Here is a 13,068-nt window from a genome sequence, read left to right as displayed (position 1 = left end):
ATAATATTAATAGATCTCTGTTGGGTATTTTGAGCAAAACTTATCCTGGCTAGATTTTTCCAGTACTATATGGCTGATGATGACATAAAAATGATTAAAGAGAGATGCTCTCACCAGGCAAGCCTTAGCATGGCTTCTTCTACTTATACTCTTTTGGCTGTTTCATAGAGGACTGATCATATTTGAGAATATACTTAACACTGTCCCTTTTTTTGGTTCAACTAAGGTTATACACATGGGGCTTCCCTGGTAGAGCGTCTGCCTGCAATGTGGGAGACCCGTGTTCGATCCCTGGGTCGGGAAGAGCCCCTGAAGAAGGAAATGGCAACCCAGTCCAGTATCCCTGCCTGGAGAATCCCATGGACAGAGGAGCCTGGTAGACTACAGTCCACCGGGTTGCAGAGTGTCAGACTTGACTGAGCAACTTCATTTCACTTCAAGGTTACACACACAGGACTGGAAAAAAGTCAGTTTTCATTCCAATCCCAAAGTAGGCCAATGCCATAGAATGTTCAAACTACTGCAAAATGTGCCAATTTCACATGATAGCAAGGTAATGTTCAAAATCCTTCAAGCTAGGCTTCAACAATACGGGAACCGATGATTTCCAGAGGTATAGGCTGGATTTAGAAAAGGCAGAGGAACCAGGGATCAAATTGCCAACATCTGTTGGATCATAGAAAAAGCAAGGGAATTCCAGAAAAACATCTACTTCTGCTTCATGGACTATGCTAAAGCTTTTGACTGTGTGGATCACAACAAACTGTGGAAAAGTCTTCGAGAGATGGGAATACCAATCCATCTTACCTGCCTCCTGAGAAATCTTTATGCAAGTCACTAAGCAACAGTTAGAATGGACTGGTTCAAAATTGGGAATGAAGTGTGTTAAGGCTGTATATCGTCACCATGTTTACTTAACTTTTATGTAGAGTACATCATGAGAAATGTCAGGCTTGATGAAGCACAAGCTGGAATCAACATTGCCAGGAGAAATATCAATCACCCGAGATATACAGAGGACACCACCCTACTGGCAGAAAGGGAAGAGGAACTAAAGAGCCTATTGATGAAGGTGAAAGAGGACAGTGAAAAAGCTGGCTTAAAATTCAACACTCAAAAAATTAAGATCATGCCATCTGGTCCCATCACTTCATGTCAAATTGGGGGGAAAAATGGGAACAGTGATAGACTTTATTTTCTCGGGCTCTAAAATCACTGCAGACAGTGACTGCAGCCATGAAATTAAGTGTATTGCTCCTAGACAGAAAAGCTATGACAAACCTAGAGTGCATATTAAAAAGCAGAGACATTACTATACCAACAAAGATGCATATAGTCTAACCTATGTTTTTTCCAATAGTCATGTATGGATGTGAGAGATGGACCATAAAGAAGGCTGAGTGCTGAAGCACTGATGCTTTAGAACTGAGGTACTGGGGAAGACTCTTGAGAGTCCCTTGGACTGCAAGGAGATCAAATAGTAAATCCTAAAGAAATCAATGTTGAATGTTCATTGGAAAGACTGATGCTGAAGCTCCAATACTTTGGCCACCTGATATGAAGAGCTGACTCATTGGAAAAGACCCTGATACTGCAAAAGATTGAGTGCAGGAGGAGAAGGGGGCGACAGAGGATGAGATACTTGAATAGCATCATTGGCTTAATGGGCATTAGTTTGAGCAAACTCTGGGAGGTAGTGAAGGACATGGAAGCCTGGCATGCTGCAATCCATGAGATTGCAAAGAGTCGGACACAACTGAGTCACTGAACAACATGTTACACCAGATATGCAGAATCTGAAGATCCATATTCTTCAAGCTATTATCTTTGTGACATTATTTTATTAGATTTAGATTCTTTACAAAAGACCTAAAGATACATTACATTAATGTAGACACTTTCAGAGAATATATAAATAATATATATTATAATTTTATTGGAGATCTAAATCTGTCTTGCTTACTGAAAACTGTCTTAACACAAGCAATGGTTCCTCACTGTCAATGATGGCTACATCAGTGTCATAAAATAATTAAATCGCAAAGTTGATTGAGCTACTTATATCCAGTTAAATGTTATTTAATTAGCAAATTAAGTTTCACAGCATTTTAAAACTTCAGATTTAAAATCTGGAAGTTTCCAATACTGTTCATTGAAATAGACTCTATAATAACCTTTTCATGCATATGGCACTAGACAGGAACCACAGAAACACACTGATGGAAGACGGATGCCTCTTGAAATTCTCAGACACAGAAAGCTCTTAGGCCAATGTATCTGAAAGAAGAAAAAAAAATTCCAAGAAACTCCTGCCTTTGCAAGTTAAATTCACAGATAAAAAGTAAGATAATCTTCCTTAGAAAGAGTTCATGAGGACAATACATTTAAAATTAGAATTCTGAATCACTGTATGCCAAGACACTGAAAGAGAAGTTTTGGTTGCTATCATTCTCCTCAATGAGGAAGCCACACAAGTAGCCAAAAAAGTGTAAAACTAGGACAAATGGCAGTTAACAAAGGCTTACTCAAAACTGAGAAAAGGAAAAGGGGAAAACTGAGACCAAATAGAGATTTTCTTCCTTCCTAAAACAGATTCTTAGTGAAAAGAAATTAAAAGTCAAAAATCAGAAATCTGCCATAGTATATAGGATCATATACAAATAACATTTAATTGTATAAGAACTAGTTTTCAATTTTCACACTTTCATTTAAGTGTGGCAATTTTTATGTAAATCTTTTTTGCATTATATTCATAAATTTACTGGTTAAAAATCATTTTATGTGCTTATATTTATCTATAATTTTTAAAATAGCAATTACTAAATTTCTGATCATTTACAATTTACTAGACATAATACAAAACAGAGGTAAGATTTAATTTATTCTTAATGATAATCCTATGAAGTAAATACTATTATTTTCTTGTTCTTCAGATATGACAAGAGCTTTGGAGAAATTTAGTGATTTTCTCGATTACACAAGTAACGTAAGAATCCTATCCTAGGTAGGTAGATATCCAATGGAACTACAGACAAGCATTTAGTGCCTTGAGGAACCAAAAATGCATCACCCTTTTTGCATTAAGTATGTCACCACATGGCCTCATTATTTATAATGCCTGAGTGTATTACAAATTACTCAAGTCACAATTTCAACATAGACTTTAATGTAGCAGACCTCTTGTCTCTATGGTAAAGACAGGCAAATCTTTCTGTAAAGGGCCAGATGGTAAGTATCTTGAACATTGCAGGCCAGCATGCCCTGGTGTAACCCCTCAACTCTTGTTATAGTACAAAAGAAAAACAAATTTTAGACAACACAGAATTAAATGAACATAGCCATGTTCCAGTAACATTTTATTTACAAACAAACATTGAAATTTGAATTTCATATAATAGTTACATGTTACAAAATAGTCTTATTTCTCTTAACCATTTAAAAATGTAAATAAAACAAAAAACTTCTAAGCCCTGAGAACATTAAAAAACAGATGTTGGACTCAATTTGGCACACAGGCTATAGTTGATTGACCCTCTGCTCTACAGTGTCTAAAGTTCTTGCTAGCAGTGACTTAGGCACTTGATTATTCATAAAATATGGTATAATTCTAATGTTACTATTTACATCCAACACAAGTGTTAACAATGGCCCATTTTTTAATACACTATTCAATTTTGAATTGATATAATTAATTAAGCCCATAAAACACAAGTAATTCCTGGTTATATAAATAAGGAACAAAATATAAATCTTGCCTGATCATTGACACTAAGTAGTATTTTCTACATTAGCATTTAAACAAAGAACCTGGGATCAAAAGATGATCTTGGGACATTCTTGTACATTTAACAGAATAAGTTTGGAAATTTTCATTCTAGCAAATCTTGAAAAGTTTATCAAAGATATAAATGTCAAGATTTCTAAGAAATAAAATATAAAATATCTGATCATTTCTCTGGATCTTTTACTGGTACTTACAAATTTAGCTATCTATAATAAATAATTTTATTTATTATTTATGCTTTCTCCATTATTCTTTTAAGAAATTTTCACCATATTTTATTTGTTTTGGTCAGTTTTCTATTTAAAATTTAAATGTTACCTGAATTATAATCTAGTTTCAAAAATCCCTTTCAACTTCATAACTTCTGCTAAGTCAATACCCCAGAGAAGCCATTAAAATGACAGCAGATTAGCTGATCCATTGCTCATTTTGACAGATCAGACCAAACAGTAAGTGTTCTTACACGTATTTGCACCTTTTGGCATATGTATGGATGATATTTAAAAAGCCCAAGAAGCTATCATTGCTATCTATCATTTTCTTGTAACAGTTGCATTACCAAATAGAGGATTTTAGGCCACTTTTGCAACAATCTTTAAAATTACTGAAAGAAACACAAATATATTTCTTTTTTGCTTGTCAAATAGCTACAAATCAAGCAAAATGAAAAAAAAAATTAATAAAAACAAGGCATTTACCAGATGTTCCCATTGCTAATGACTTCTTCACAGGCATGTAACTGATTCAAGATTTGAGTGGTCCTGATCTTTTCTGTTTTGTTTTGTTTTCTTTTGAGTGGTCCTGATTTTAATGCTGTGCCCATTCATGCCATGATGCTTTGAGGTCAAGTCAAGGCAGCCCCTTTTCTTTTACAGAAGCAAAGGCTGTACAGCATTTAATTATTAATATTAAAGCAGCTACAAGCTATAATGAAGAATTACAGGGAGACCATCAAAAAGTAAACAAAAGCAAAACCAAGCCAGAGATATCATGACTTTTACTTTTACAAAGCTTTATAGTGGTCAACATATTTTCACATTTTCCTTTGTTGATTCTCACAGCAACGCCCAGTAAAATAACAGGGAGGCAATCTTTCCAAAATAGCAAGATTTTCTCTGCTTTGCCACATTATGACTGACCTAATTAGAAATAAAAAGAAGCTAGAACTGTACATAAGAGATGCTATTTGAAGTACTAAGAGACAAAACTTACTTAAGAAGTACAGTAACAGAAATATTTCAAGTGTATAAGGCTAAGGAATGAAATCTTAATTCACCAAGATTAGTAGGATGCCAAGTGGAGTGATGTTGTATAACAGGAATCCCAAGAGATGAAATGGGATTGGCAACAATTGCCAGCAATCATAGAAGAAATGAATTCTAAGAAGAGGGAAATTTAAAGGAAGAGAAATTTACTTTCAGAACTTTGGTAGAATCTGTTAGGCTGTTCTAGTTTTCCGACGGTCCCTGTCACTGTAGGAATACCTTTCTCTGCAGAGCTTCACCCTCTTCTTTATTTAATTTGCTCTGTATTCCCCATTCCTTCTTGAACAGACACCCCTATGGAAAATGACATTGCTCAATAGAACTGTAATAGCTCTATTGATCAGTGAGCTAGGCAGAAGAAAGGAGTGATTCAGGGATAAAATATATAAGAAAAGAAATTCAGGGAAATAAGCTAAAATAAAATGTGAAATTAATCACAGAAGAATGGGAAACAGAAGAAACAGTGATTGTTAAAAGACCTATATATTCTTTCTTCTCCCTCAACTTTGGTTATAAATAAGTCTTGATTATAGGACCTTTGGTAGCAGCCTTTAAATCAATAAGCATGCTATTCACCAGCTTTGTAGAAGCTGTGCCTGGCTTTAGTCCATCTACCCAGTAGCTATTACAGTTGATTATGCTACAATTTCAATGCTTTGCCCTCAATGTCCAACTCTAGAAATGGAATGAGGGACATCATGGTTTTGTCTTTCTGCTAATGACAGCTTTCTAAAATCCACAGATTTCTGCCTCACTGCTGGGGTGTGAAACATTGTCCTGTTTCTTCCCATTTGGCTTGGCATATATTAGAGAGGTAGAAAAAGGAATAACTCTTCATTGGAATGGAGTCCTGAGTAAGTTAAATGCTTCCTGAATAAATGTGCAGTATCTCTTTCCCAGGCCTAGGTAATTGCTTTTTTATTTATCTCAAACTGTTTTCATCCTCTCCAATAGCCTAATAGAGTTACTCTGTGCACACAGTGGATTTCCATCACAGACACTCACAGGATACAGCCTTTGCTGATAAAAAATAAATAAATAAAATCATGGAGTCCATATTACAGCAAGTGGAAGCTGAAGTTTTACATTTATATATTAAATTAAAATTGCTTTCTGTCCATTTTATACAAAATGTAAATTATAGTTCAGTCAGGCAGTAGACAGAGGTTGACTGATTTTTGAGCAAGATGTCTGAGTTTTATTTCAGGGCAAGCATCCCTCATGGGTCATACAGACATTTATTAATAAGTTAATATGGCAGTACTCATTCTAATCACATTTAGAATCTGCCTTGTGCACAAGTAAAAGTCTGCGTGAAGGAAGAGGACATTAATATATTTTAAATGAGCATGGTTGGTGAATACTCTCCTTAAAGTAAATGAAAAAAAATCAAATGGAAAGGAACACTTTTAAAGGAACAAAAAATAAAAAAATTGAAGATATGAAGAATGCTTTATCACTGTACATGGAACCATTATCTTTGTCAAAACATTCACTGCTTAACACCAATCAGAACTTCATATTTTTCCCCTTAACCAGAGCACTCAGGCAACTGTGACCTGCAGTCTGAGCAATCATTTTAGTGAATAGACAACCGCAGTCCTTGAATAATAAAAACACATTTCAGTAATGAGAGATCTTTTCCATCATTAAAATATGGACTATTTCATGGTACTCTGGAGGCTCTATGACTAGAAAACATTTGCTACTACTAGACCTATATTGACAATAGATATGAATACATAAAACAGTTATATTTTGTCTACAATTAGCCAACATAATGCAAATATGACTGATTTTACAAACACTTTTGCAGAAATTGGACTTCCCTGCTGGCTCAGATGGTAAAGCGTCTGCCTACAATGCAGGAGACCTGGGTTCAATCCCTGGGTTGGGAAGATCTCCTGGAGAAGGAAATAGCAATCCACTCCAGTATTCTTGCTTGGGAAATCCCATGGACAGAGGAGCCTGGTAGGCTACAGTCCATGGGGTCACAAAGAGCCAGACACGACTGAGCAACTTTACTTTACTTTGCAGAAATTAGTACATGTGACTTCAAACTTGCTTCAGTTTTTCTGCTCTCAGACTTGACAGCTGATAACTTTTCAAGTGAAGCAAATACCTGGGATAGTAATCCATCTACAGATCCAACATGGCAAACACTGGCAAATGTATCAACATTCTTGCATTCTGCTCTCTGAACAGACATTATAATTCATATGGCACTCTTGCATCAACCCAATATTTGGACATAGATGATAATTCATGTGCACACAAGATGGTGGCTGGCAATTGATCTATATCTCCATTTCTTTATGGTTGACATAGACAGCTAAAAGCTCTGACTTACAGTTTCAGATAAGAGTTATAACTTTTAGTCTATATTTGAAAAAGATTCAGTATAACCTTCTCATTTTAAGGTAGAGAAATTAAGACCATAGTCATTTGCTTAAACAAGCAGAGTTATTTGTAGAGCAAAACAGGACATGGGAGGAAAAAAAAAAAAACAGTCAAATTCATTAATTTCACAGAAAAGAAAACAGGCACAGAGCAAAAAGATTTACCCATGAAAAAGTATCAAATCCTGTGCCATTCCCAATCTATTGAGCTGGTTTCTGGAATGTCATGTTGAGGGTTTTTAAGCTAACTCTTAGCTTAGTGGATCAGTTGGTCAATTAGCAATAATCAATTAGCCATGTCTCTGAGGTTTCGGGGAAGGGCAAAATAAAGCACGTTACATGATATCTTTGCTGCTAAGTCACTTCAGTCATGTCCGACTCTGTGCAAACCCATAGACAGCAGCCCACCAGGCTCCCCCGTCCCTGGAATTCTCCAGGCAAGAAACTGGAGTGGGTTGCCATTTCCTTCTCCAACGTGTGAAAGTGAAAAGAGAAAGTGAAGTCACTCAGTCATGTCTGACTCTTAGCGACCCCATGGACTGCAGCCTACCAGGCTTCTCTGCCCATGGGATTTTCCAGACAAAATTACTGGAGTGGGGTGCCATTGCCTTATCACACCAAAATAACTTCAAAATAACCATTTAGATTCCTCAATAGTCCACCTCAAGGAGGAAAGTTTTTGTTCTGTTTACATAACTATTCAAGTTAATATAAAAACAATGTGTTTTTAATAGCTATAATTAAGTTGGTATTCTGATTTAATACAACAGTTCCAATAACTTATAATGCTCCTGAGATTTAGTCTTCTAGTGCTGACAAATTCAAATCGCTGAGCCTGCAAGTTTCAAGGTCAGACTCTGGAATACAGTAACATCACAAGGGTAATGCAAGGCCATTTGGGGAGAGGCCAGCTGGTTCTCTCATGTGCCACACACATCATTTTCTTTAAACTTTCATCTAGTTTATTTGCACTTCATTTTAGATAACAGTATAGAAAATCACAGCTTTCAAAATAATTTAGAATATTTCACTTTGAAGAAGTGTTTATCACAAGGTCCCTAATAATAACAAACTCCTCTGGTACATTTAAAATAAGATCTGATTCTCCCAAATTATTTAAAAATAACTTTTCAGTAACAAATCTACTGCATAATGCAAAATTCACATGTTCATAAACAGTATCTACTGGGGAAAAGGGCCAAATAATTGATAATGTAAAACCATTTTTCATCCTAAGAATCATATAGCATATGGAGAGTCACAAGATCTGCTTTAGAAAAGTGTCAAGATTATTACTCTGCAGTCAAGTCACTAAAGGCAAAACAGATGCAGAAAATGGATTACAAAGTCGGTTAGGGAAGACAATTGTTTTTTGATGCTTCAACTAAAGAACAGCTTCAGCCAAGTTTGAAGACATTTCATTTCTTTCCTGAACAGTACTTGATTTTATGTAAGTGGACATATTTGCCTTTTTTTGGGTTGTGGACAGAGGCAATGTAGTCTTTCATGATTTCTTATTTACTGTTCATATGTTTACAGGAATACAGGTATCCTCTGCTTTTCAGAAGCTTGCTTTATGTCCCTTCACTTTTTAGAAAGCCCTACATTAGTATCTGTTTTGGTAAGCAAGATAAATCCAAAGAGAATTTTCACTTTTGTGAGAAAAGGCAAAAAGCAAAAATGGCAATTAGCATTTGTTTTGCAGCCAGCCCTATAAAGGCAGCCTGAACCCTGAGCTGTGTGAGTGGCACCACCAAGCTCTTTCCCCAGGAACTACACTTGCATCTCAGCATCAAGCCTCTGTAGCTTTAAATTGCAAGTGAGCAACTGGCTTTGTCTCCATTTGTGCATCCGTTAGCAAGATGTGTCCTAAGGTAACTGCTTTTTTCTTTACACCATTTTAGTTGATGAAAAGTTTCATAGAAATGGGCTATTTTGATATAGCAAGGAAAATCTGTATAAATATATTAAGCAGTTCTTACCAATCTTTCTAAACACTTGCTATTTCCCATCAGCAACCCTGATGTCACTGTGTTGTATTGCCTTCCTTATGTCTAAGTTGCAAGAATTCCAGCCTAAGGCTTTGACAAATACATTTCACATCCTAAAGGAAACCAGACAAAAGCAAAGATTATGATATGAAGCAGAATATATCTAAGTCACTTTGACTATCCTATTTTGGAAATATATTTGTGAGGTTTCCCTAGTACCACTAGTATTTCTGGTAAATTATTTACTACATACTACAATGGCCTCAGAGAAGGCAATGGCACCCCACTCCAGTACTCTTGGCTGGAAAATCCTATGGACAGAGGAGCCTGGAAGGCTGCAGTCCATGGGGTCGCTGAGGGTCGGACACAACTGAGTGGCTTCACTTTCACTTTTCACTTTCATGCATTGGAGAAGGAAATGGCAACCCACTCTAGTGTTCTTGCCTGGAGAATCCCAGGGACAGGGGAGCCTGGTGGTAGCTTTTATAACAGTAACAGGAGATAAACTGATTTGTTTAGTTACAATTTTCTTCAACATTACAAAATTACTACTACACTTGTAGTATGAATCTGAAAATTGGCATCTCCCCAAGAAAATGCAGTGTTGGAAAAATAAAACTAAAATTATGTATTGCATTAGCAAGAAATACCAGAACTGTTGGCAAAATAGACACTACAGTTGAAAGTTGTTATTTGTTTAATTAGACAATTTTAAAAATATTTATTGTATCTCTTACAACAATAAGAGGTATCTCAGCTGGCATTTTTCAATCCTATGCTTACATAATGAACTGATGTTACATTATGACCATTTTTAAACTATGCAATTGGAAATGTATGCAATTGGGGGAAGGAGAGGAGGAGGAGTGGGAGAGAAAGATGGAGAGAGAGGGAAAAGAGGGGAGGTAGAGAGGGAAGGAAGGAATTTTTTAACTTAGTATTTTTATTTATTTTTCTTTACAGTCCTATTAATTATCTAGAATGAATTTTTGCTAGGGAATTCTCCCTACTATTCCAATCACATGAACGCACTGGGAGAAATAAATTTTATATTACCTAAGTAAGACTCATCACACCATCAGACTTTATGGTATGAGACGAAATAAAGTTGACATAGTCATTTCTTATTTTCAAAACTGATGGAAAGAATATTTAGAAAGTTTTTTAATTAGTCATATAAAACATTTTGTTCACAGTAATGGCATTATTCACATAGATAAAAGTTAAGACAGGTACTGAAGTTACACAGAGAAACCCTGATTAAAATAAATTCATAAATTAGTTTTGGGCTTCCCTGGTAGCTCAGCTGGTAAAGAATTCACCTGCAATGCAGGAAACCCTGATTTGATTCCTGGGTCAGGAAGATCAGCTAAAGAAGGGATAGGCTAGCCACTCCAGTATTCTTGGGCTTCCCTGGTGGCTTAGCTGATAAAGAATCCACCTGCAGTGAGGGAGACCTGGATTCGATCCCTGGATTGGGAAGATCCCCTGGAGAAGGGAAAGGCTACCCACTCCAGTATTCTGACCTGGAGAAATCCATGAACTCTATAGTTCATGGGATTACAGAGTTGGACGTGACTGAGCAACTATCACTTTCATAAATTACTTTAAAAAACTTGGAAGATAATGACAATCTGAAAGAACAGACAGTTGGAGTCTTCATAAGTAAGTATATGTGCATCTATACATTTGGGTATATGTATATTCCCACACATATTTACATGACTTTTATTGATTGCAATAGTAAGATATACTCATATACTTTGGTTAAAGAATTTGCCACACAAGATTTGAGAACTTTTGGTTGTTTCCAACTTTTTCCAGATTATCAGTAATAATACTCTGGCCATCTCTTGGGCTTCCCTGGTAGCTCAGATGTTAAAGAATCTGCCTGCAGTACAGGAGACCCGAGTTTTATCTCTAGGTCAGGAAGATTCTGTGAGGAAAGGAGCGGCTATCCACTCCAGTCTTCTTGCCTGGAGAATTCCATGGACAGAGGAGCCTGGCAGTCTACAATCCACAGAATCGCAGAGTCAGACATGACTTCTTAGGTCTTCTGAGACCCAACTTCAATGTGAAGAGAAGGGGTTTCCCCCCAACACCACCAAGCAATTCTTGGACATCAACTGGGTATCCTATGATTCAACTTAATTCTAACACTAAATACCTGCAGATAGCATCAGATCTCACAGATTAAAGGCTCAGGCTTATAAAACTGTCCTTCCCACAATTTCAAATGTCACTCACATGCCCAGGCTGTCACCTGAGCATCTGATAGACCAGCAATTGGGGGAAGATTGGAAGTTTCATAACACTAACCTTGGGAATCAGACACCAGTCACCAGTCCAGGTTATTACCTATACTTCTGACTGACTAGTTGTACACCAGAGATTCTGAGGACCTCTTCCTCCAGTGTGATTAACTTGCTGGAGCAGCTAGTAGAACTCTCAAGAGATCTGTTTACTCACTAGATTATAAATTTATTATAAAAGGATATATTTCAGGAATAGGCAGATGGAAGGGTCTCACAGGGCAGGATATGGGGAAAGAACATGAAGCGTTCATGCCCTCTCCAGGCACACTGCTCTCCAAGATTATTCACTGATCCAGAAGTTCTCAGAGCTCAGTTCTTTTGAGCTTTTATGAGAGCTTCATTACATAGACATGGTTGATTAAATCCCTGGCAGTTGATTCACCCTCTAACCCTTCTCCCCTTCCAGAAGTTGAGGGTAGGAATACTGAAAATTCCAACCCTTTCATAAGGTGATTGTTTCCCCTGATAACTAAACCTCATCCTTAGCTGCCAGCCAAGTTACTTTATTAAAATAACAAAGGACACTGTCCTTACCTTTATGGCTATCATCACTTAGGAAATCCCAAGAATTTGGGGAGCTTCAGGATAAAGACCAAATACATATTTTTGTAAATCACAATATTACTCCATCCTTGTCCATATTTTTTAAACAAAATCGCAAATTCTTGCTTAAGGAAATATGCATAAAGACACAACTACAACTCAAATGCTACATGTGTTTGTAAACTCTATCTATCCAGTAACAACACTGCTTTCCTCAACAGTATTTTCCAGTTTAACCCCACTAGCAGTATACAAAGAAATCCCTTGACAAACCTGTTCTTACTGAGTACCATTAATTGAAAAAAAAAGTTAGCTCTTTGCCGTTTCAATAAGCAAAGACATATCTTGATAAAATAAATTGTTAATCAACCTATTTAAATAAAATTTTATTTCATTCTTTAAAAGGAGGGCAAAATCAACTGTGCTAGTGCAAAATCAGTTCATGTCTATGAAAACATGGGGATTTCCCCTAACTGCCTCATAGTGCCTTATATCCAAAACTGCCTCGTTGGTGTAGCTAGTTTTTTTTCAAGATATTAAGTATGTGAAGTGTAAAAAGCATCTCCCTGTGCGCAGTAAGAAGTTTCTCAAAAGGCTTCAATCCTCATGCAAATTTTAATTCTTTGACATTGAAAGGAACCATAAATCAACACCTTCTTGTGACTGAAAATCAAAGAAATCCCCACTTAGAAGTATAAGAGTTTGTATATGGAAATATTTGTCTTTAGTACACTGAACTTAGTTTCCCAAGTTCTCAAAAGGCATTTGCAA

The 13,068-nt window shown here is 36.4% G+C and overlaps 1 non-coding gene across 1 annotated transcript; it reads left to right on the top strand.

Moving 5' to 3' along the window:
• Positions 1–6,875: 6,875 nt before the first annotated feature.
• TRNAC-ACA lies at positions 6,876–6,947 on the top strand. Its single transcript has one exon. It is a non-coding gene; the product is annotated as a tRNA-Cys (tRNA).
• The last annotated feature ends 6,121 nt before the right edge of the window (positions 6,948–13,068 follow it).

The sequence above is a fragment of the Oryx dammah genome, unplaced genomic scaffold (assembly GCF_014754425.2).
Source record: "Oryx dammah isolate SB20612 unplaced genomic scaffold, SCBI_Odam_1.1 HiC_scaffold_11050, whole genome shotgun sequence".
Taxonomy (NCBI): Eukaryota; Metazoa; Chordata; class Mammalia; order Artiodactyla; family Bovidae; genus Oryx; species Oryx dammah.
This window is presented reverse-complemented; position numbering and strand designations above follow the sequence as displayed.